The sequence below is a fragment of the Apium graveolens genome, chromosome 2 (genome assembly GCF_009905375.1).
Source record: "Apium graveolens cultivar Ventura chromosome 2, ASM990537v1, whole genome shotgun sequence".
In the NCBI taxonomy this organism is placed as follows: Eukaryota; Viridiplantae; Streptophyta; class Magnoliopsida; order Apiales; family Apiaceae; genus Apium; species Apium graveolens.
The window spans coordinates 41935642-41959058 of record NC_133648.1 but is presented as its reverse complement, the minus strand read 5'-3'; positions in this window follow the sequence as shown (position 1 = coordinate 41959058).

Here is a 23417-nt window from a genome sequence, read left to right as displayed (position 1 = left end):
CGGTCAAAATTTAAAGAATTAAATGAACAAGTGACAGGACAGGTCAAATTTGAAGATGGCTCAACGGTAAACATTGAAGGAAAGGGATCAGTAGTTTTTAGATACAAAAATGGGGAAGAAAAGGAACTCAAGGACGTGTACTATATCCCAAGTTTGTGTAATAACATTATTAGTATTGGCCAACTATCAGAGGAAGGTAATAAGGCTGTGTTCAGTGGTGATTTTGTGTGGATCTACGAAAATCAAGAAAGGCTTCTCATGAAGGTTAAGAGGTCAGTAAATAGACTGTATAAGATAATACTGAAAATTGTCACAGCTTCGTGCATGATTTCATCAAAGATAGAAGATTTTTCTTGGTTGTGGCATCTGCGTCTAGGTCATGTGAATTTTCAGGCACTTAACTTAATGTCTACAACTCGTATGGTACGAGGTATGCCAAAGATCTGCCAACCCAAAAAGGTGTGTACTGGTTGTTTATTGTCTAAACAAACACAGAGGTCATTTCCTGCACAAACACTGTACAAATCTAAAGAAGTCTTGGAGCTAATACATGGCGACTTGTGTGGCCCCATAATGCCTGAAACCCATCTGGAAACAAGTATTTCTTTCTCTTGGTGGATGATTATAGTGGAATCATATGGGTTTACTTGTTGAAGAGTAAAGATCAAGCATTTGATGCTTTCAAGAAATTCAGAATTCAAGTTGAAACCAGCTCTGGAAAGAAGGTGAAAATTTTCAGGTCAGACCGAGGAGGTGAGTTTATGTCAAGTAAGTTTATCTCTTATTGTGATGAAACTGGTATTGTTAGACAATTTACAGCTCCGTACACACCAGAAGAAAACGGTGTGGTGGAACGAAGAAATAGAACGGTGGTAGCAATGGCACGAAGTATGCTAAAAGAAAAATATATGTCGTCCATGATGTGGGGGGAGGCAGTCCGGCATTCGTTATATATTCTCAATAGGTTACCAACTCGAACACTAACCGGAATGACTCCATATGAAGTTTGGAAATAAAGAAAACCAGAGGTTGGGCATTTGCGGATTTTTGGATGTATTGCACATATGAAGGTACCAAGCACTCACTTAAAGAAACTCGATGATAGGAGTAAATGTGTTGTTTATCTTGGAAGGCAGCCTGGTACAAAGGCTTACAGACTGGTTGATCCAAATGATAACAAGGTATATGTAAGTCGCGATGTCGTGTTTGAAGAAGACAAAGCTTGGGCGTGGAATAAAGGAGGAGCACGGCTTGATCAATCGGGGAATTTTTCTATTGATCTGACAGAAAAGAGAGAAGGTGCTGTGATAAATGAGCCAGTGACACCAGCAATAACAAGTAGTATGAATATTGAAGAATCTGGTGGTACGACATCACCTGTAATAGCAAGTTCAAAATTAAATGATTCGGATTGCAACAGTGAGTCTATCCGGTACAGAAGTCTGAATGATATCTATAATCATACTGAAGAGGTCGAACTCGAAGAGGAACTTTTATTTATTGGCATCAATGAACCAAAGAATTACAAAGAAGTTGTGAAAGAAAGTTGCTGGAAACAGGCCATGGGAAATGAAATTGAATCCATAGAGAAAAATCATACTTAGGAACTAAAGGAGCTGCCATCGGGACATAAAGCTATTTGATTTAAAATGAATTTTCAAAATAAAGAAAAATGCAGATGGTGAATTGGTGAAACACAAAGCTCGTTTGGTCGCCAAGGGGTATGTTCAGGAGTATGGAGTGGATTTTGAAGAGATTTTCGCACATGTCACTAGGCTAGAAATCGTAAGATTATTATTGGCTCTATCTGCTAAAAATGGTTGGGAAGTACATCATTTAGATGTGAAAACGGAATTTCTGAATGGGGATCTCCATGAAGAGATTTACGTTAAGCAGCCAGAAGGATTTGTGAAGAAAGGACAGGAGCACTTGGTGTATAAATTAATAAAAGCCCTGTATGGTTTAAGGTAAACACCTCAGGTGTGGTATGAAAAATTAAAGAAGTGTTTAGAAGAACTTGGATTTGTAAGATGTCCTTATGAACACGCTGTATATACCAAGCGTGAGCATGATGAAACACTGATCATAGGAGTGTACGTAGACGATTTGTTAGTCACTGGAACAAGTGTAACAGTCATCGACAGGTTCAAGGATCAGATGAACAGTAGATTTGAAATGAGCGACTTGGGCTTACTGTCATATTATTTGGGAATTGAAGTGCAACAAGGTATGAATTGCATTGAGTTAAAGCAGACCTCGTATGCTCGAAAATTGTTAGAAAAAACGGGGATGTAGGAATGCAATCCAACAAAGTATCATATGGATCCAAAGGAGACTATCACCAAGGACGAGGGAGGCAAGCCTGTGAATTCGACTGAGTATAAGAGTTTAGTTGGAGGTTTACGCTACCTGGTACATACCTGACCAGACATAGCGTTTTCAGTTGGTGTGGTGAGTAGGTACATGGAAAGACCTACTGTGATGCACTTAAATGCAGTGAAGCGCATCCTTCGATATGTGAAAGGAACAATGGGTTTTGGTCTAGTGTACTAAAAATATAGTGGTAATAACTTGCTTACTAGTTTTTCTGATAGTGATTTAGCAGGTCACATTGATGACAGGAAAAGCACAGGAGGAATGGTGTTTTACTTAAACGACAGTCTGATTACCTGGGTGTCTCAGAAACAAAGGTGTGTGGCATTATCTTCTTGCGAAGCTGAATTTATGGCTGCTACAGCGGCAGCGTGTCAAGCCATTTGGTTACAAAATTTGTTGGGTCGGGTAACTGATAGTCGAGTTGATTCTGTGGTGCTTTACATAGACAATAAATTTGCTATAGATTTAGAGAAGAACCCGGTCTTTCATGGTCGAAGCAAACATATCAATATTCGTTATCATTTTATTAGAGAATGTGTGGATCGTGGGGAAATTGTCATAAAACACATCAGTTCTGATAAGGAGCGTGCAGATGTATTGACTAAGGCCTTACCAATCGTAAAGTTTGAAATGATGATGCAGCTGTTGGGAGTTAAAGAGTTACTCAGACAAGTTTAGATTAGGGGGAGTTTGTTGTATATTTAATCTAAACTTGTATTATTTATTTATGTGTTGTACTTTGTTTTTAGTCGTGTCTGTAGCTGAATGACCTGGTCGCCAGCTGCATGAGAGTTTTTAGGAGTTCAGCTTGAATAAATCATAGAGGCGGAGTAGTAGTAGGAATCGTGGTTAGTAGTTCCTGTTTTTCAGCATTAACGTTGCTTTGTAATCTTATTTATCTTGAATTATTTAGGGGTCATTCGGTTGGAGGCATTCTGGTTTCGTTCATTTCAACCACATACCTGATGTTTGGTTCAGAATTTTTTTCCTCCAAACCCATTCCTCATACCCCAAAGTATGAGTTTTTGATACTCAAGGGGAGAGGTGGGTATGGGGAAGTGTTTAATAAAAAATGTTTGATAAAAAATGATTTAATGAACTAAAATTTATTAAAATGATAATTAAAATAATTTTTAAATTAATTGAAATCGTTAACTTAAAAAATATTTTAAATTTAAAATATTCATTCCAGCACTCAACCAAACACATATCATAAATGATATCTCAACCTCATACCACCCTAACCCGATTCCTGATTCTAAACTCATACCACCTCTCGAACCAAACGACCCTTGAGATGAATAAAAATATCATTCTCCAGCTCTCTCTGTCTAAGATAAAACAACTTATATATATAAGTATTTACATCAATTGTGACCCCTGAAAGAGGTTCCACAAGAAGCTATAGAATGAAGTAAGCTGATAGAAATATTTGAGGAACCTCGGGGAGTTTCACGATATACATGAAGATTAGTTAGCAACAGAAAGTTGCTGAATGGTTGGAGGAACATTTAAAAGGTACTAGATGTTAGTTTTTAGCAAATTTTTTGAGATATAGTAATAGCTAGACTGCGATAATGTAATGTCAAACAGGGTAATCAACTGCAAGACTGCTAAGGAGATATGGGATGCTCTGGAAATAAGGTGTCAGGGAACTGACACAATTAAGAAGAACAGGAAGACAATACTCACTCAAGAGTATGAACACTTTGACTCAAAGACTAATGAGTCATTGAATGATTTATATGATAGATTTGTCAAACTTTTGAATGATTTGTCATTGGTTGATAAAGAGTATGATCTTGAAGATTCAAACCTTAAGTTCCTGTTAGCTCTTCCTGAATGCTGGGATTTGAAGGCAACGACAATAAGAGACAACTACAATCTTGATAAAACAACTCTTGACGAAACCTATGGAATGCTCAAGACTCATGAGCTGGAGATGGAACAAAGAAGCAAGAGGAAAGGAGGAAAGTCAAAGACAGTTGCTCTTAAGGCTGAAGAAGAATTCCCCAAAGCAACTTCCTCAAAGAAAGACAAGGGTAAAGCTCTTTTCATAAAGTCTGATACTGAGTCATCAAGTTCTGAGAGTGATGATGACTCAGATTCTGAAAGCTTGCCTGAGACTGATGTTGATGAGGAGATGATGAAGCTGTGTGCTCTTATGGTGAAAGGAATCACCAAGATTGCATACAGGAAGTTCAGGAAGGGAAAGAAGTTTTCCAGAAAAAACATAAGTTCTGATAAGAAGAATTTCAGAAGATCTGAAGGCAGAGGAGGAAAGTCTGACAGAGGAGATTACACCAATGTTAAATGCTATAACTGTGGTGAGAAAGGCCACATATCTCCTGACTGCAAGAAGGTAAAGGGTGACAGAGCCAAGGCTCTTGTCACAAAGCAGAAAAGCTGGACAGACACTTCAGACTCTTAAAGTGAGGAGAGCTATGCATTGATGGCAAATGCTGATAAAGAAAGTGTTGAGAGCAGTTCTGAAGCTGCTGAAACAAAGGGCAACAGGAAAAATATTCTAGTTCTGGACAGTGGATGTTCAGGACATATGACTGGAAATAAGGCCCTGCTATCAGACTTTGTGGAGAAAGTTGGCCCAAGTGTTTCTTATGGAGATGGCAACATTGGAAAAGCATTGGGATATGGCAATATCAATCTTGGAAATGTCATAATTAAACAAGTAGCTCTGGTCTCAGGACTTAAACACAACCTACTGAGTATAAGTCAATCTGTGACAGAGGTTATCATGTTGATTTCTTTGAAGAACACTGTGAAGTTGTGAGTAAATCTAAAGGCAAAGTTGTTCTGAAAGGGTACAGACGTGGTAACATTTATGAAGCTATGCTTTCAACAAGTACTGATGGCTCTGCAATCTGTCTGTTAAGTAGAGCATCAATTGAAGAAAGCTGGAATTGGCATAAGAAACTCTCTCATTTAAATTTCAACAATATAAATGAACTGGTCAAGAAAGATCTTGTGAGAGGATTGCCAAACACAGTATTTGCTCCTGATGGTCTTTGTGATTCATGTCAGAAAGCCAAACAAAGAAAATCTTCATTCAAGAGCAAGACTGATTCATCAATTCTTGAGCCTTATCATCTTATACATGTTGATTTATTTGGTCGAGTAAATGTCATGTCTATTGCAAAGAAGAAGTATGCGTTGGTCATAGAGGATGAGTTCACCAGATACACATGGGTGTATTTCTTGCACACAAAAAGTGAAACTGCATCTATCTTGATTGATCATGTCAAACAGCTGGATAAAATGGCCAAAGATTCTGTGAAAATTTTAAGGAGTGATAATGGCACTGAGTTCAAGAATTTGATAATGGAAGAGTTCTGCAAAAGCCATGGAATAAAGCAGGAATTTTCTGCTCCTGGAACTCCACAGCAAAATGGAGTTGTTGAAAGGAAGAATAGAACTCTCATTGAAGCTGCACGTACAATGCTTGAAGAAGCAAAGCTTCCAACCTATTTCTGGGCTGAAGCTGTACAGACTGCTTATTTTACTCAAAATGCAACGCTCATTAACAAGCATGGAAAAACACCATATGAGATGGTGAAGAAAAAGAAGCCAAATCTGAAATATTTTCATGTATTTGGATGCAAGTGTTTTTGTTCTCAAGACTCATCCTGAACAGCTATCAAAGTTTGATCTAAAAGCTGATGAAGGAATCTTTGTTGGATATCCACTTTCCATAAAAGCTTTCAGAGTCTATAATTTGAGAACAAAAGTGGTCATGGAATCTATCAATGTCTCTTTTGATGACAAGAAGATCACTGGTCTTAAAGAATTCGTTGATCATGATCAGCTGAGATTTGAAAATGAAGACTCATATTCTGATACTGAAAATCCTGACAGTCTAAGTCCTGATACTGCAAACTCTGATGGATTAAACTCTGATGTTATTGAAACTGTGGTGACTACGTTAAAGGAAGATGCGCCTATGCAGGGGGAGCATACTCAAGATCCTACCATATCTCAAGAAACATCCGAACATGCATGTGGCTCTTCAAGTTCTGATTCGTCAAGTTCTGATAAGCCAAGTTCTGATAGTGCTGAAAATCTAAATATTGAAGAATCCAACTCAGAGAGCATAGTTTCAGGGGGAGCATCAGAAAATGAAAATGAAGATAGCATGGATCATGGGGGAGCATCCAGTTCTAGAGAAAACCTTCCATCTGCAAGGAAGTGGACAAAATCACATACACCTGATTTGATAATTGGAAATCCTGATGCAGGTGACAGAACTAGAACAGGTACTTCAAATGAGTGTCTTTACAATTCTTTTCTCTCTCAGACTGAGCCAAAGAAAGTGGAAGAAGCTCTTCAAGATGCTGATTGGGTGCAAGCAATGCAGGAAGAGTTGAATGAATTTGAAAGAAACAAAGTCTGGACCCTAGTACCAAGACCAAAGAATAGATCTGTTGTTGGTACAAAGTGGGTATTCAGAAACAAAACTGACAGTGATGGCATAATTACAAGGAATAAGGCAAGGCTGGTTGCAAAAGGATATTCTCAACAGGAGGGAATTGATTATGATGAAACATTTGCACCAGTTGCTAGGTTAGAAGCCATAAGGATATTTTTGGCTTATGCTGCTCACAAAAAGTTTACTGTCTTTCAAATGGATGTGAAAAGTGCTTTTCTCAATGGAGAATTGGAGGAAGAGGTATATGTTGAACAACCTCCAGGTTTTGTAGATACCAAACATCCAGACTATGTCTACAGACTTGACAAAGCACTTTATGGACTTAAGCAAGCTCCTAGAGCATGGTATGAGACTTTAGCTCAGTTTCTTCTGAAAAGTGGATTCAACTGAGGGACAATAGACAAAACACTGTTCTACCTCAACCATGGAAAGGACTTACTTCAGGTCCAGATTTATGTTGATGATATCATTTTTAGATCTACAAATGACAAACTTTGCAAGAAGTTTGTCAAACTAATGCAGTCAAGATATCAGATGAGTATGATGGGGGAACTTAGCTATTTTCTGGGCCTTCAAGTCAAGCAGAATGAGGAAGGCACTTTTATTTGTCAAACCAAGTACACCAGAAACCTGCTAAAGAAATTTGGAATGCAAGATTGTTCAAGTGCATCCACTCCAATGGCCACTGCAACAAAACTGGATAAGGATACCGGTAAATCAGTAGATATTACTGACTACAGAGGTATGATTGGCTCTCTACTCTATCTAACTGCTAGTAGACCTGATATCATGTATGCTACCTGTCTTTGTGCAAGATTTCAAGCAGATCCAAGAGAACCTCACTTAACAGCTGTAAAAAGAATCTTTAAGTATCTTAAAGGGACAGCTGCTCTGGGATTATGGTATCCTAGAGAATCAGATTTTAAACTAATAGGTTACTCAGATGCAGATTTTGCAGGTTGCAAAATTGACAGGAAAAGCACAAGTGGAAGCTGCCAATTTCTTGGAGGCAGATTGGTTTCTTGGTACAGCAAGAAACAAAAGTCAATTTCCACATCAACTGCAGAAGCAGAGTATATTGCTGCAGGAAGCTGTTGTGCACAGATTCTTTGGATGAAAAATCAGTTACTGGATTATGGGTTAACATATTTCAAAATCCCTATTTACTGTGATAATCAAAGTGCTATTGCTATGACAGGTAATCCAGTTCAACACTCAATGACAAAGCACATCAGCATCAGGTACCACTTCATCAGGGAACATGTGGATGAAGGTACAGTGGAATTGCATTTTGTTCCCACAGATCAACAGTTGGCAGATATCTTCACAAAACCATTATGTGAAGCTACTTTTACAAGATTGGTAAATGAACTTGGAATGGTTTCAGGTTCTTTCTCTAAATCTGCTTAGACTTGTTCTGTGTTATCAGACTTTATGCTCAGTATTTACAGAATTAATCTCATTGTGTATTCTGTGCTTAATTGATAAATGTCTTTAAGTACTGACTGTTGTCTGATATATGTTTCTAAACTCTGATAAGTGATATGTCTGTTCTAGTACCTATTCTATCCTATGAGGATAACTGTGCTAGATACTGACCTAGTAGTCTTCAATAAACAAATGATTCCATGGAAGAAGTAATTATTTCAGTGGAAATCTTATGACACTAGCAAATTCTGATAACTGAGCTTAGTTAAGTTCACTTTGTATATCTTATTACTAAGTCACAAATTAGAATAATGCTACTCATCTGTTAAGTTCTGATACTAGTAAAACTGCTGAATGTACTAAGTGCTGATAGACCTCTCTTATCAAAAGAAAAAGCAAAAAGATCAAAGATTAAAATCAGGTACTCCTTTGAGATCTAGAGTAAAAATGTGGAAGGGACGACCCAAGTGCATTGCTGGTATTAAGTAAATATGCATCAGAAAAGCTAAATATTTTCTTGGTGACTTTTCACACTCTATGATTACTGGAGAAATACTCTGAAAATAGCATAAATTCTGATAAACAGTCGTGACTCACTTACACTGAGAAGCCACTGTAAAATAGAATTTCAAAAGATGCATAAAATTAGCACAAAACAGTTGAGGTGGACTCAAGCATAAACTCATTCTTCAGTAGGTTCCAGGACAATGACAGATCTTTAGCAAAATTTTAGTTATGCCTTATTTCTAAGATGTACTGAAGTGAATCAGACTTTACTCTTTGTTTTTTTTAGCTTAATGCACACACTAATCACCCCATCTGAATGATGAAAATTTCTGTGGTGGTCTATGTTATTTTAGATAAACAGTCATTGTGTCATTATTGCACAAATTCTGAGGACCAGTTCTAAGTTACACGTTCTGATGATTAAGTTCTGACGTCCATAACTCAGAACTTGTATGAGTATTTACTAAGATGGGCATTCCTTTTTCGAGTTAAGAAATTATGTTCTGATGACTGTTAAGTTCTTGTATAGGTCTAAATTCTGATTTCTCAGTCTAATCCTTTACTTGGCTTATCTGTGAATAAAATTTGATAATAGTCTCAGTTCGAACTCGAATATGTTGAAGTGGAAGATTAATAGTCACTATGATTAGGATTAATGGTATTTGTACTTGAACAGTCCATTGTTTCTTGTGTCTTGTGCAGTCTAGACCATGCTTCCTCTTTCCAATGACTGTTATTCTTTTTCAAAGTCTAGGGAGACGAGGTAGAATTAATTCTACCTGTCAGCATTAAATATCTTTGCGTCTCTTGGCATTCTCTTGCCTATATAAGCAACCACTTCACATCAGTCTTTCCATCACATTCTTCTCACACACTTATCCTCCTTCTTCTATCAAAAACACAATGGTTCGATACAACATGTTTTTGAACAACCAAACCTTCACAATGGAGCTAAGTTGTACCGACTCTTCCTAAGTCTGAACTGGTAAAGGAGTTTGTTATCAGGGATGCACTAGTGCCTTGGAGTGAAACTCCTGCAGGTCAGGAGTGGACTAAGGAATGGAACTCAGTTTCATGTGTTCCAAATGCTTTACATCTTGCTGAGCACCTGACTAAAGCTGATGAAATGTTAAATTCTGATGATTTTAAAACCCAGCTTAGAGTCACTGCATTGAGTACTAAACATCTACAAGGTCTTCATTCCAATACTCATGCCGAGCTACACAAGATTCAGGAGAACTTTATCAAACAGGAACAAGTTTGGAAAATTGATAAGAAAAAGTTCTTCCAACCTACCATTGACAGGGTTGCTTTTATTGAGAAAACTCAAGAGAAACAACAAGCTCAGATTGATCAAATTCTGACAAATCAAGCTTCTCAGCAATTGCAACTTACTGAAATCCAGACCTCAGTGGAACTACTTCTCTCTATTTTATTACCTGCTGATGCCAAAAAGGGGGAGAAGGTAATTAAGTCCAAATGCACAACCAACAAGACACTGCAAGGAAAGGATGATGGAAAAGATGACCAAGGAACCTCTGGAATGGGTAGTGGTCATAGTCAAGGTAGAAGGTTTACATCAAGACAAGCTAGTCACAGAACAAGTTCTGATACTGGGAAAAGAATAAGTTCTGCTGCTGGTAAAAGGATAAGTTCTGATGAACTTCTAGATCTTGATGAGGAAATGTCAAGACAGTTATTTCTTCAAGAAAATCCAGGGATGGACTTGGAAAGTTTAAAGGAAGAAGAAGCCAGACTTAAATCAGAGAAAGTCACATCTAAATCTGAAACTTCTGGTAAAAAGTTACTTCCAAAACCTAAAGGTATTGTGATCAAAGAAAGGACACATACTGAAGCAACTTTGGCTAGATCACAACCACAGATAGATCCAAGATCCAAGGGTAAAGAAAAGGTTGGTGAACCTATCAAGCCTTATGTACCTCCTGAGGAAGAAGAAATTACTGATGGAAAAGATGATCTTGCTCTGACTACAAGAAAAGTTCTTAAAACAACCTCTGACATGGCTCAAGTTGTTCAGAGTCAAGAAATTGTAAGTTCTGATATTCAGAAGAAGCAAGTAACCTCTGACAGTGCTCAAGTTAACTTGATATCAGAAAATAGATCAAAGACACTCCTACCAAGATTCACTAAAGCAAAACAGACTCAATCTTTGAAGACTACTGCAAGTGGTTTTGAAGCAAGAGTACTTACTGGAAAGGAAGCTAGAGATAAAACTGGATTGGGAAGTGCTGATGAAAGAAGAGTACACAACACTACCAATGATCCAACTTCCTTGAGTGAACCAGGTATTGGAGCAACTCCTGAGAGATTGAATCAACTGGAATCTGTACAGATGGTTTACCATACCTACTTGAAAGAATACATCATGTTGTATTTCATGACAGATGGTAGGGTTTATCATATAAGACAAAATGCTATTCCTTTGAAGTATTTTGAAGAATTGGAGCATGTACTTTTCTTACTTCAAGTGGATGACAGAATAACAGAGACTGCTGCAAACTACTTAAAAGAACAGATTCAGAGACAGAAAAGGCTTTATTCTGTTAAGTCTGACAGCAGATATGTTCCAAAGTACAGAGATCACAATGGTGATATTGTTGATATGAAGCCTAATACTGCACAGATCAGAACGTATCTTGGTATTAAGGGACTTGAATTCAATCTTGAGTCAGACAAAGCTTATGTCATAAGACTAGATCAGGAGTTAAGAAAAGCAAAGATTAATGATCTCAGAGCTGCAATCTTTCAAACTGGTGAAGATACTGCAGAGCTTAAAGGTGTTAAAAGGAGAATGATTGATGAACTAAGATATGCTGAGAAATGTTTGTTGAAGAACTATCTCAGAAAAACACCTGACATCAGAGAGATCAGAAAATGAAGAAGCCAAGTCGAAGATCTACAACTGCTTAAATTCTGATATTTATACAGATTGAAGTTGTTATCAGAAGTTGAAATTGGTAAAAACTTTAAGGACTGTAAGTTGTAGTTATCTAGTCTATTTCTCATATATTTGTACTTAATGTTTTTGACATCATCAAATATCTGTTAAACTTGTATATTTTGTTAATTTATAAGTTGGGGGAGATTGTTAGATATATTTGATAATGTCATGGCTAATATGTTTTATGTTTAGCTTTCAGATCTTACGTGAACAGGATAAATCAGTACTTAACTGTTGATCAGTACTTATACTGGAAGTCAGGACTTAAGGATATCAGTACTTATATTATCAGGAGATAATCATCAGAAGATAGATATCAGAACTTAAGTGCTGAAGGACAATCAGATAAGGACAGTAGCTGATTAAAGGAAAGAAGATTGAGATAAACATAAGAAGAGATATGCATGAAGAAGGAATTCCGTGAAGAATGGAATACTTGGAAGAAAAGATATCTGATTGATATATTTTAGGAAGCAGAATTATATTCCATATCAATTAGCGATTATCTTGTAACTGTGTAGTATATAAACACAGACATAGGGTTTACACTATAAGTGTTATCATTATTAGAAAAGATTATTCATTGTAACCCTAGCAGCTCTCGTGATATTTGTTCATCACTGAGAGGTAACAGTTCCATACTGTAACAGAGTTTATTGTTTCACTAAAGTTTGTTTTCTGTTACTTAAGTTCTTAAAGTTCGATTTGAGTGTACTATACACTGTATTCACCCCCTCTACAGTGTGTGTGTGTGTGACCTAACAGTAGTATTTCTCCAGCTGAACCTTATCATCTATTATATATACTCCCTCCATTTCAAAATAATTGTCCACTTTTGAAGAAAAAATTTGTTTCAAAATAATTGTCCACTTACATTTTCAATATCGCTATGCAAGATATAAAATTTAGTTTATATTTTCAAGATGAATTCTACACCACACACAATTATTATATCACTAGTTTCTATTTCCAAGGCTAACTCCCTACCATAAATAATGGTGTAGTTAATGTAGTCAATACAATAAATATGATAACTAATATAACTTTTTTAACAATGCTATAATTTCTTAATATGCATAATTTTTTTGAAAGTGGACAGTTATATTGAAACGGAGGGAGTATAATAGAGCAAATGGGGGTTTCAATGAGATAATTTAATCAAGTAAAATAACTGTTATACCCCTAAGATATAAAAATGACATTTTAACTCTCATCCTATTTATTTCGTATTAATACCTTCATTATTATAACATATTTAATTTTCTACCCATTAATAGCTAATCTTGATTATTTTATTTTAAATAATATATCACATAAAAACTAATAAAATGTTATTAACAAATTAATGATGTTCAAAAACTTACAAATATAACATGATTTCGTGGTATCTGAATTTTAATAATATGACATATTTTCGTATCATGTTAATTAGTATGATGGAATGACAAAATTTATTATTCATCATCAACTAAGCTTTAAGTACATGTAAACCATGTCGAGTAAATAATATATTACATAATATCAAATAATTACTTACAAATCGAATTACATGTAAATTATAGAGAAAATGCCCTAAATAATATTATTTTATATACCTGTTGTCCAAATTATCACTTGTCGGGCCGAGTGCCCTTTTGTCGAGGAGAATTCCCATTCAATAAATGCGTACACCAAATCCATACCTGCAAACGTTGGTCACATTTTTCCATCTCTGCCTCCTTTTCTAATCTGGCACCAAAATTCACGCTCATAACATTCTTTTATACTTTGTTAAAGATATATAAACACTCATATATACACGGAAAACTCAATCGTACATACACAAATTTACTTAATTAATTAGCCCAAATACAGGGTTTTTTTCAAATTTGAAGTAAGCTTTATCACTAGACTATAATTTGAAATTAAGATTTGATTACTTTCTATTGAATATGAATTTTTTGAGTATGAAAATAGAGAGGTTGTATCATTTCGTTAATGTACGCTAAAAAGGGAGTCAGTCGGTGGTGATGTTGTATATGTTTGTGTTAGTCCCTTAACAATATGACAAGAATTATAGAAGGGGGGTTGAATGGAATTCTTGAAATTTTTTCTTGAAATAAAAATGTTCTAACTCGAATATATATATAAGTGTGAATTGATTAGCACAATGCGAAATAGTTACTTAAATGAATCAAATCACAAGTAATTAAAAACAAGAGTCTTTAAAATTTTCTGGTGGATTTGAATGTTTCCACCAGAGATATATATTATATATCAAGAGAACCCTGTGTGCAAAATGCTCACAGCTGCTTACAACAATTGAACAACTAAGAGTACAGAGAAATACTAATAATTCTGCTTATAAATGTTTCTCTGCTTTGTTGCTTAGTTCGATAGTTTCTTAGTTGCTACTTCTTGGTTTATATATCACCAAGATTACAAACTAATGAGACAGGATAATAAAATAAAAACTATCTAGTCTATTACAATGCTACTTCATTACTCTATTCCAGCATCTTTGAATATCTTCATAATAGCATGGAAATGGCAATGCTTCTTTATTCTCGAAAACCCAGTTGAATAGACTACCACATTCCATTTGCATCCACTCGACGCATGTGACTATGTTGTCACTGTCAATAGATATTTGAATTCTGTATCCGTCGGGTTCATGATCATCCGTCGGGTTATTGATCATCCGTCGGGTTGTCTAGTTGATCATCCGTCGACTTCATTGTAGTTTATCCGTCGGGTAGCAATCTGGCACTTGACTTCATTTCATTTATGCAGAATTACAAGACATCATCTATGTACAATTAATCAACCTATTCTACATATCTAGTTAAAGTCAACCTGACTTGAATACTACTTAAAGAATCTATACAATGGTGTATGCAGAAATGTGCTACAGACTTATTGTTACATAAGCTACTCACTCGATGGATAATAAGTCATCATCTGTCGGGACTATATTGCGTCATCCGTCGGGACTATAAATCTTATCCGCCGAGTGCTACATAATTTTACTAAGTAAAATCTACCAAGGTGTTTTGTTCATGAAATCATCAAGTACACAACATATACACAACAATCTTCCCCAATTTATGTCTACTGGAATTGTAGCCATAAATTAAGAGATACTTGATGATAACAAAACACCCTAAAAATACAACTTTAAAAAGAAAGTAGATATTACTGAAAAGTGCTTCAAATAACAAAATGTACAAAGTTTTGCTCACAGTCATTTTCAAAATGCTCCTCTAGCCTGAGCAGATTTATCTAGTTCCTTAAAGGTCTAGATCTCTTTCCAAGCTTTCTGTTATTTTCTCCAATCGGATTTTGGAGCTGCCTGTGGAATTCCAGTTCATCAGATTCTGAGAGATTTAGCTTTCCTTGCATTTCCAAAAGAGTCTCATTGCTGGAGATGCTCAATTGGTCTTCTAATCTGAAAAATCTTCTCACACCTTTGTCATCCATAAACTCCATCAGCCAGTATGGCCTTAGATGCACTCTTCTCCCTGTGTAAGGGATAATTAGAGTCTTTGGAAGTGCATCTTTAGCTCTAACACTCCTTAGCTCTTCAATCTTCTTCAGTACCAATCTTCTTGCAGTAATGTTGAACCCAAAGTTCTTCTTGAAGGATGAATAAATTTTTATCAGTACAGCTTGGCTTTCTTGAAGGATCCTGTGAAGTGGCCACTGAATCTCCTTTCTTCCTTTGTACTTGAACACTAACCTTTCAGGTAGGTTTCTGTATGCATCAATTCCTCTCACTTCATCTAGTTCATCTAGATATAGGTTTAGATCAGAAAATTCTTTGATGTCACACAAGTACATGTAATCTCCTCTATTGACTTTGGACTGAGCTTTGACTACAGATTTAGATTTGAGAGGTGACAGCTTCACTTTCTTGACTGCTCTTGACTTTGTTCTTCTTGGCTTGCTAAGGATTGGTAGATTGAAGTCAGGAATTGGTATGTTCTCCCATTCTATTGGCTCATCCTTGGGCACAATAGGTTCACCATGAATATTCCTGTAGGGATCCACCACCCTGATATCTTCAAAAACCACAGAGGGCTTTGATGCTTGAGTTGTAGATGGTGTGGATTCCTTAGGAAATTGATCTTTCAATTCCTTGTCAACAATATCCAGTTTTCTTTTAGTTCTTTTAGCCAATTCCTTGATTCTTGGAGAGTTCTTTTGTTGTTCAACTTGATTCTTTGATTCAGTAATTTCAGATGGCTGAACAGGAATTTGTTGTGATGAATTTACAGCATGTAGCTTGGCTAAGATAGCAATTTGCTCTTTTTCTGTTTAGCCTTTTTAGTATCTAGAGCAGCTTGCTTCTTTTCCTGCTTCAATCTAGCATTTTCTTCTCTCTTTTCTTGAGCAAATTGAGGATGTCCAGCCACCACACAAATTTCTTTCCCATTCCTGAAAATCTTGGCAATTCTCCTTTTAGAAGCTAAATCAGCTGGATCTTTGTAGAAAGCAATTGATCTTGACAGAAGCTTCTTTTCATCAGGCTTGGGTGTCTTATACACAGTATCCAAGGGGTTCTTCAATGATGATTTTGAGTAGTTCACCCTTGGTTTAAGAATTATTTCAGCCTTTGGAGATTTGATGCAGGAAGGTTGTCCTCTTTCCAGATAGTTCATGCTCATCTCATTCATACTAATTTCCTTGACGAGTGATGGATGGCTGACTTAACTGGCTCCTTGACAAGTTCAAACTTCTTCTGTATTTCCTCATCAATCTTCTCCCAGTTGACTAAACTCAACTTCTCCTTATCAGCTACTCTTATGTTGGCTGCTGCTGCATTGATCAGATCTATACTATCTATAACTGATGACTTTGAGACAGTAATTGAAGGCACAATTACTTTACTGATTTGAATTTGAAGCCTCTCCCCCTTACTAGGTCTCCCCCCCCCCTCACTTGGTCCTTTATCCCCCTTTTTGTTATCATCAAGTTGAGGTGAGGAGGGAGTTTGAGCAGCCACCATTTTTTGCAGTAAATTTGTCTGTTGGGCTTGATGAAGATGAATGGCAGTTAAAGATGCTTCCATGGCTGACATTCTTGTGTCCAAGGCATCTATCTTGGTTGACAGATCAGAATTTTTCCTTAATTGCCTCTTGACGTCAAGCATTGTAGCTTCTGGAAGTTTAGAATCTATCTTATCTGAAATGGCCTTCTTCATCTCCTCAATATCACCCTTCATGGTGTTTACATCCCTAGCATGCTGGAAGCCCTGGATTTGTTGAAGTTGCAGGGAGGCTAGATGTGCCTGAAGGAGCTTCTTGGTGCTGGCATTAGTAGTGGTTTGAAGAGCAGTATTTGTCTGATTAATTAGCTGGATCAAGGTTGTCTTGAAGTAATGCTCATCACAGTGCTTTGAGAAAGCCCATGAAGGCATACCTGATCTTGAACTTGAGCCTACTTCTCCCCCTATGTCCATTGCTTCATAATCACTATCCCCACTCCCATCTCCAAAGAAATTAATTGAACCACCAGTCTCATAGTCCATATCACCAGCTGTAGAAGGCAAAGCTGTGATGGCATCCTTAGCTCTGATCATAGACTATGTGGTATGCACCAAATTCAGCATCCTTTATGCATTGTCATTGCCATGTTCAGCTAGAAGTTGATAAGCTGGAACAGGGTGAGTAAATGCCTCAGCATCAAGGGAAGTGGAATCTATATCAGCTTTAGGATGCTGAGATAGTGGACATTCATTGACTCACTAGCAATGACATCCATTTTTATAGCTCTAGTACCTGCATTTCTCTCATTTTCTCTCTTTTGTTGCATCAGGGTCTCACCCTGGCTCCCCACCCTCACACCCTCACCTTCACCTACTAAGGTGGGACTCCTCTCACTCTCTTTTGCCAATCCTGAAGAAATGGATTGCATAGTTTCACTCATTTCCTCTCATTTTTCCTGGGACCAACCCAGACTCTCACTCAAAACACTCTTCTCTCTCAATCCTAAGAGTGACTGCACAACCACTAAATCTTCTGCACTTGAAATAAATGAAGTTTGAAGTTATGCAGAGATACTCGATGAATGAGTTATATCCATCGAGTGAGTGGTTTTGGTATCCGACGGATAACTGCTGTCAAGCTTATCCGTCGGGATACAATCACTACTCGACAGATGAGCAATATCCGTTGAGAGAGTAGAAATGAATGAGCTGGGAATAGAAACTATTGTTGACTCTGTGCTGATTGAATTTATTTTGGGCACAGATGATACAACAGTTCCTGAAAGAATTGGCAAGTGAGCCAATAAATCATCTAAAAGATGATGCTCACTTACACTAGATTTTGGCTTCCCCAACAGAGTTAAAGAAGGGGAATCAGGAATTGATGTGTTTATCATATCCACATCCAGAGAATTTGTTGGTGAGCTAGGTGTTTGAGCTGCTTCTATAACTAGAGATTTTGGTTGTGACTCCCCATTTATTGGAGCCACATCAAACTGAATTTGTGAAGGTGTAATGGTTGTGTCTGTTGTACCAGTTTGCACTGTGTGTGTACCCTGTGCATCCCCAAAGGCTTTAGATTTCTTCTTTCTGGCATAAGTTTGGGGTGAGCTTGTGTCCTTAACCCTCTTGGCATGTGCTCTAAGTTGAGAGCTTTGTTCAATAACTACATCCTTTTGGGAGGATGCAGCTAGAAATGAGCTTTTGTCATTTTTCAGCACTGCAGTTTGTTGGGAAACTGCAGTGTGGCTAGGCTGGGATCCACTCAACTCTCCAACCTTATTCTTGGGGTTTCTTTTATGTTCACCCCTTCCCTCACCTAACTTACCCTCCTTCACACTCCCCTCTTTGGCTTTAGTGGATTTTGCAACTGGCATCTTTTAAGAGATACCAGAGGGGGTTTTCTTTGATTTGGATTTTGAAATAATTGTAGGTTTGGTAGCTTGGGTAGGCAACTATTTGGTAATTGACACAGTTTCCATAGCCACACTAGAACTCAAAGAAATTATTGAGGTTGGAATAGTTGTAAGGATAGATGAACTTACCTCACTTACCTGAGGTGCTTGCATTACAGGAAAATAGAACAATGGCACATCCTTGTGATGATTGGCCCTGTTCAAATCTGCAATGAGCCTTCTCTCTTGAACCCAACAATCTAATTTGTTGTTAGGGTTCTCAAGCACAATCTCTTCACAAAGGTGGTTAGCTAACATCATAAGTAATCTAGCATAATACACATTCTTACCTCTTTTATTTAACTCTCCCAGTTTAAAACCTAACTCAAATGAAACAAGGTCACTAAAGTTAAAATACTTATCTGTAACTAGCATGTAGAGCATGTTAAGCATGGAAATATTCACTGAATCAAAATTACTGATCTTTCCTGAGAAAACCTTTGTAACTACATCACACATGAAACTCCATTCTTTTTTAAGACCCATTCTCCTAATGTCACTCAGTTTAGAAGTAGGAAGTGCATAGTTCATGAAATTAAGCATATTGATTATATCAGTGTCAGTGTGTGGTGAAGTCACATTATCATCAGGAATTTTGAAACATGCTTTTATCACATCACTATTGATACATAATTCTTTACCTTTAATGGTTAGTATGATGATCTGTAGAGTTGTAGGTAGCAGTGGTCCACATCTCTTCAACAACTTCACAGAAGATTGTGGGTGATTCCAGCATGGCATAATTGAGCTTGCAATTCTTCACAAAGTCCATCATCTTGTGATAGTCACCAGATTGCTGAATACCCTTGTTCACTAGTGCAGTGAAATTGTTCTTCTCATAAATGAACCCAGTTTGAGACATAATCTTTACAACAGGTGCCATTGTTAAAGAATAAGAGCTTGAAGAGAAAGAGAGTAAGTGATTTGAGAGAGAATGAAATTAGAGCAGTTGAATTGAGAATGATATAAGAAAAGCGATTGAAATAATATAAGCTTTTATACTATCTCAAAAATAACTGATAAAAATAATAAAGTAAAATAAAGTAACCAATAGAAATTGCCTAAAATAGCCGTTTAAAAATAAACTGTAAAAATTGCATCCATTATCCGTCGTGTTATGCTTACAAACTGTAAGTATACTTAATGGATAATGTACAGGGAATTAACGGCTGAGATTAAGACAATTCGACGGATGAGGATAAACAGTTATCCGTCGAGACATAAAATATTCCAGAAAAATAATTGATTTTTATTAGCAAATAATATACCGACGGATGATCAAACTCGATGGATAAAGATCATTTGTCGAGATGTAAATTTTGACTTAGCCAAAATTTCATCCAAGACTGAAAAATCAATTAAATTTCTGGCTGCATTTCAACTTGCAAATTAACTCATATTGATTTAAGAGTAATTAAGCATACATAACTCACTTACCAACCTTGAGAAGGTGGATTCATCCAGTGGCTTGGTAAAGATATCTGCAAGCTGCTTCTCACTTGGAACAAAATATAGTTCCACAGTACCATTCATTACATGTTCCCTTATGAAGTGGTACTTGATATCTATGTGCTTTGTCCTTGAATGTTGTACTGGATTTTCAGTGATGGCAATTGCACTTGTGTTATCACAAAAAATAGGAATCCTCTCAACTTGCAAACCATAGTCTAGCAATTGATTCTTCATCCATAAAATCTGTGCACAACAACTACCAGCATCAATATATTCAGCTTCAGCTGTAGAAGTAGAAACTGAATTTTGCTTTTTACTGAACCAGGACACAAGCTTGTTTCCTAGAAATTGACAGGTTCCTGTTGTACTTTTTTTATTAATTCTATAACCTACATAATCTGCATCTGAATAACCAGTTAGATCAAAACCAGAATCTCTAGGGTACCAAATGCCAAGTTTTGGTGTTCCCTTGAGATATCTGAAAATTCTCTTAATAGCTATTAAGTGAGATTCTCTAGGATCAGCCTGAAATCTAGCACATAAATATGTAACAAACATTATATCTAGCCCACTAGCTATTAAGTACAGAAGTGAGCCAACCATGCCTCTATAACTTGAAATATCCACAGACTTTTCAATAGTGTTTAATTCAAGCTTAGTTGCAGTGGCCATGGGAGTTTTTGTAGATGTGCAATCCACTAGATCAAACTTCTTTAAAAGATCAAAAATGTATTTAGTTTGACTAATGAATATTCCATCACTGACTTGCTTAACTTGTAAACCAAGAAAGAAAACAGTTCTCCCATCATACTCATTTCATACTTATTTTGCATCAGTTTGGCAAACTTTTTACAAAGTTTCTCATCTGTAGAGCCAAAAATAATATCATCTACATAAATTTGAACAAGTATACTAGAACCATTAATATTTCTAAAAAATAAAGTTTTATCTACAGTACATCTTGTGAAGTGATTTTCCAAATGGAACTTTGATAAAGTGTCATACCAGGCTCTAGGTGCTTGCTTCAGTCCATAAAGTGCTTTCAAAAGATAATAGACATGATCTGGAAAATTTGGATCTTCAAAAATAGGAGGTTGACTGACATAGACTTCTTCCTCCAAATCTCCATTTAGAAAGGCACTTTTGACATCCATTTGATAGACTTTGAAATTGGCATGGGCTGCATAGGCTAAGAAGATTCTGATGGCTTCAAGTCTTGCAACAGGAGCAAATGTTTCATCAAAATTTATACCATCTTGTTGATAATAGCCCTTAGCAACCAATCTAGCTTTGTTCCTGACTATTATGCCATTTTCATCCATCTTGGTTCTGAATACCAATTTGGTGTCTATTGGATTCTTTCCTTTAGGCTTAGGCACCAGCTTCCATACATTATTCCTTTCAAATTGGTTTAGCTCCTCCTGCATAGCTAAAATCCAATCATGATCTAACAAAGCTTCTTCTACCTTCTTTGGCTCTTCCTTGGAAAGAAATAAGTGAACCAATAAGCTGCTGGTTTGAACAACCATCTGTATCTATATAGGATAATAATTTGCCAACACTGGCGAGTGCCAAATGAACAAGACTGGAAATAAGAATCAACATATGCACTGGAACCTGCTGATCAGTCAAGATACAGTGCGGATCTATACCCAACTGCATAGACCCAACCAATATAAGGAGTACTCAGGCAACTATGGCCTATTAATTAAAGGTATGGGTAAAACCCAGTCCGCATCGTAACCATCCAGTCCAAAGCTTAGCATCCGGAATAATCGGAATGCTTTTGATGTATTCCAACATCAGGATATATCATAATATATGTAACAAGGGTAAGAATATTGGAATATGAATAGAGGATTCAATAAATTGGTAGATATTAAGAATCGAAATGAAATGGAAACAAGATTCAATAATTTTGTAACAGTGTATATGAACAAAATTATCAAAGATAACTGATATGGGAAAATGAGATATAATTCACTATTCTGAATTTAGAATAGGGGAAAACTTGCCTTGCGCATACTTAACCTGGTTCAACTCACCACCTTCGGTCTCTAGCTTGCTCTGCCTTGCTGACACTGAACCAATCATAGAAAGATAGTCATTTAGATAACTTACTATATACGTGTATCTCGAATTGATACTATGTAACCTCATCAGTCTACCCATGTGTTTCTATCTGACTCGCATATATACACATATAATTATATAGCACGTAAGGTTCACATAACCACGTAAAGCACATAGCACATAAAGCACATAATTAATTTTTAGACTTATAATTATTTTTAGAATCGATACTAGACTCATATTTATAATAACTAACCCTATCTGATTTTATTACAATTTTTCAGAATTTATTTGACTCGATTCTACCCCTAATAGGGCCTATGAATAATTAATTATCACAAGACCACTCTCTTCCGGAAGAAATTATAACTTACAATTATTTTTATTGGATTCGTTTCATTTTTCTGAGTCTAGGGGTCCTCGTTTCGCTCAAATCGGACTAACGGTTTAATTATTATGAATTAAACAAGATTTAATTAATTAATTATTAATTATAAATAATTAATTATAATTAAATAATCCTTAATTATATTTTTAAATAATTAATTTATAATTATTGTATTTTAAAATAATTAATCCCTAATTATTAAGATTAATTACTATTTATTACAATTATTTACAAATTATTAATACTCACTCGATCAGATCGATTATTCACAAATAATCAATGGACTCAATTAACTGATATGCTATTTATCGAATAATTACTTATTACTCGAATTATAATCTAACTCAACGATTAATTACTCGTATAAATACGAACTATTAGCGATCCTCACATAAATATTGAACCATTATATTATTATTGTAAATTATACGATTCGTTAATCAATTAATTATCTGTATTTAATTATACGATACGAACAATTATTACGACATTCTTCGAATAATTATCGGTCGAATAATAATTCTAATTATTGAATCACTACTCGCATAAATACGAGTTACACGTAATATTAACTAATTATCCTATTATTAATCATATTATTTAATCCTTAATTATTAATTAATTACCTAATTATTAATTAATTAGATAACTAATAAATAATTAGATAAATAATTAAATAATTAATTAAATTCGAATTTATAAATTAATAAGATAATTCAGAAAATAATTCTAAGAATTTAAAACTGATTTTTAATTAATTATTAGAATTATTAAAACTGATTTTCTGATTTTTGAAAATATAATAAATAAATAATATATCAGAAACATGTTTCAGGATTTCAGATTAGGGTTTTTAGGATCAAACC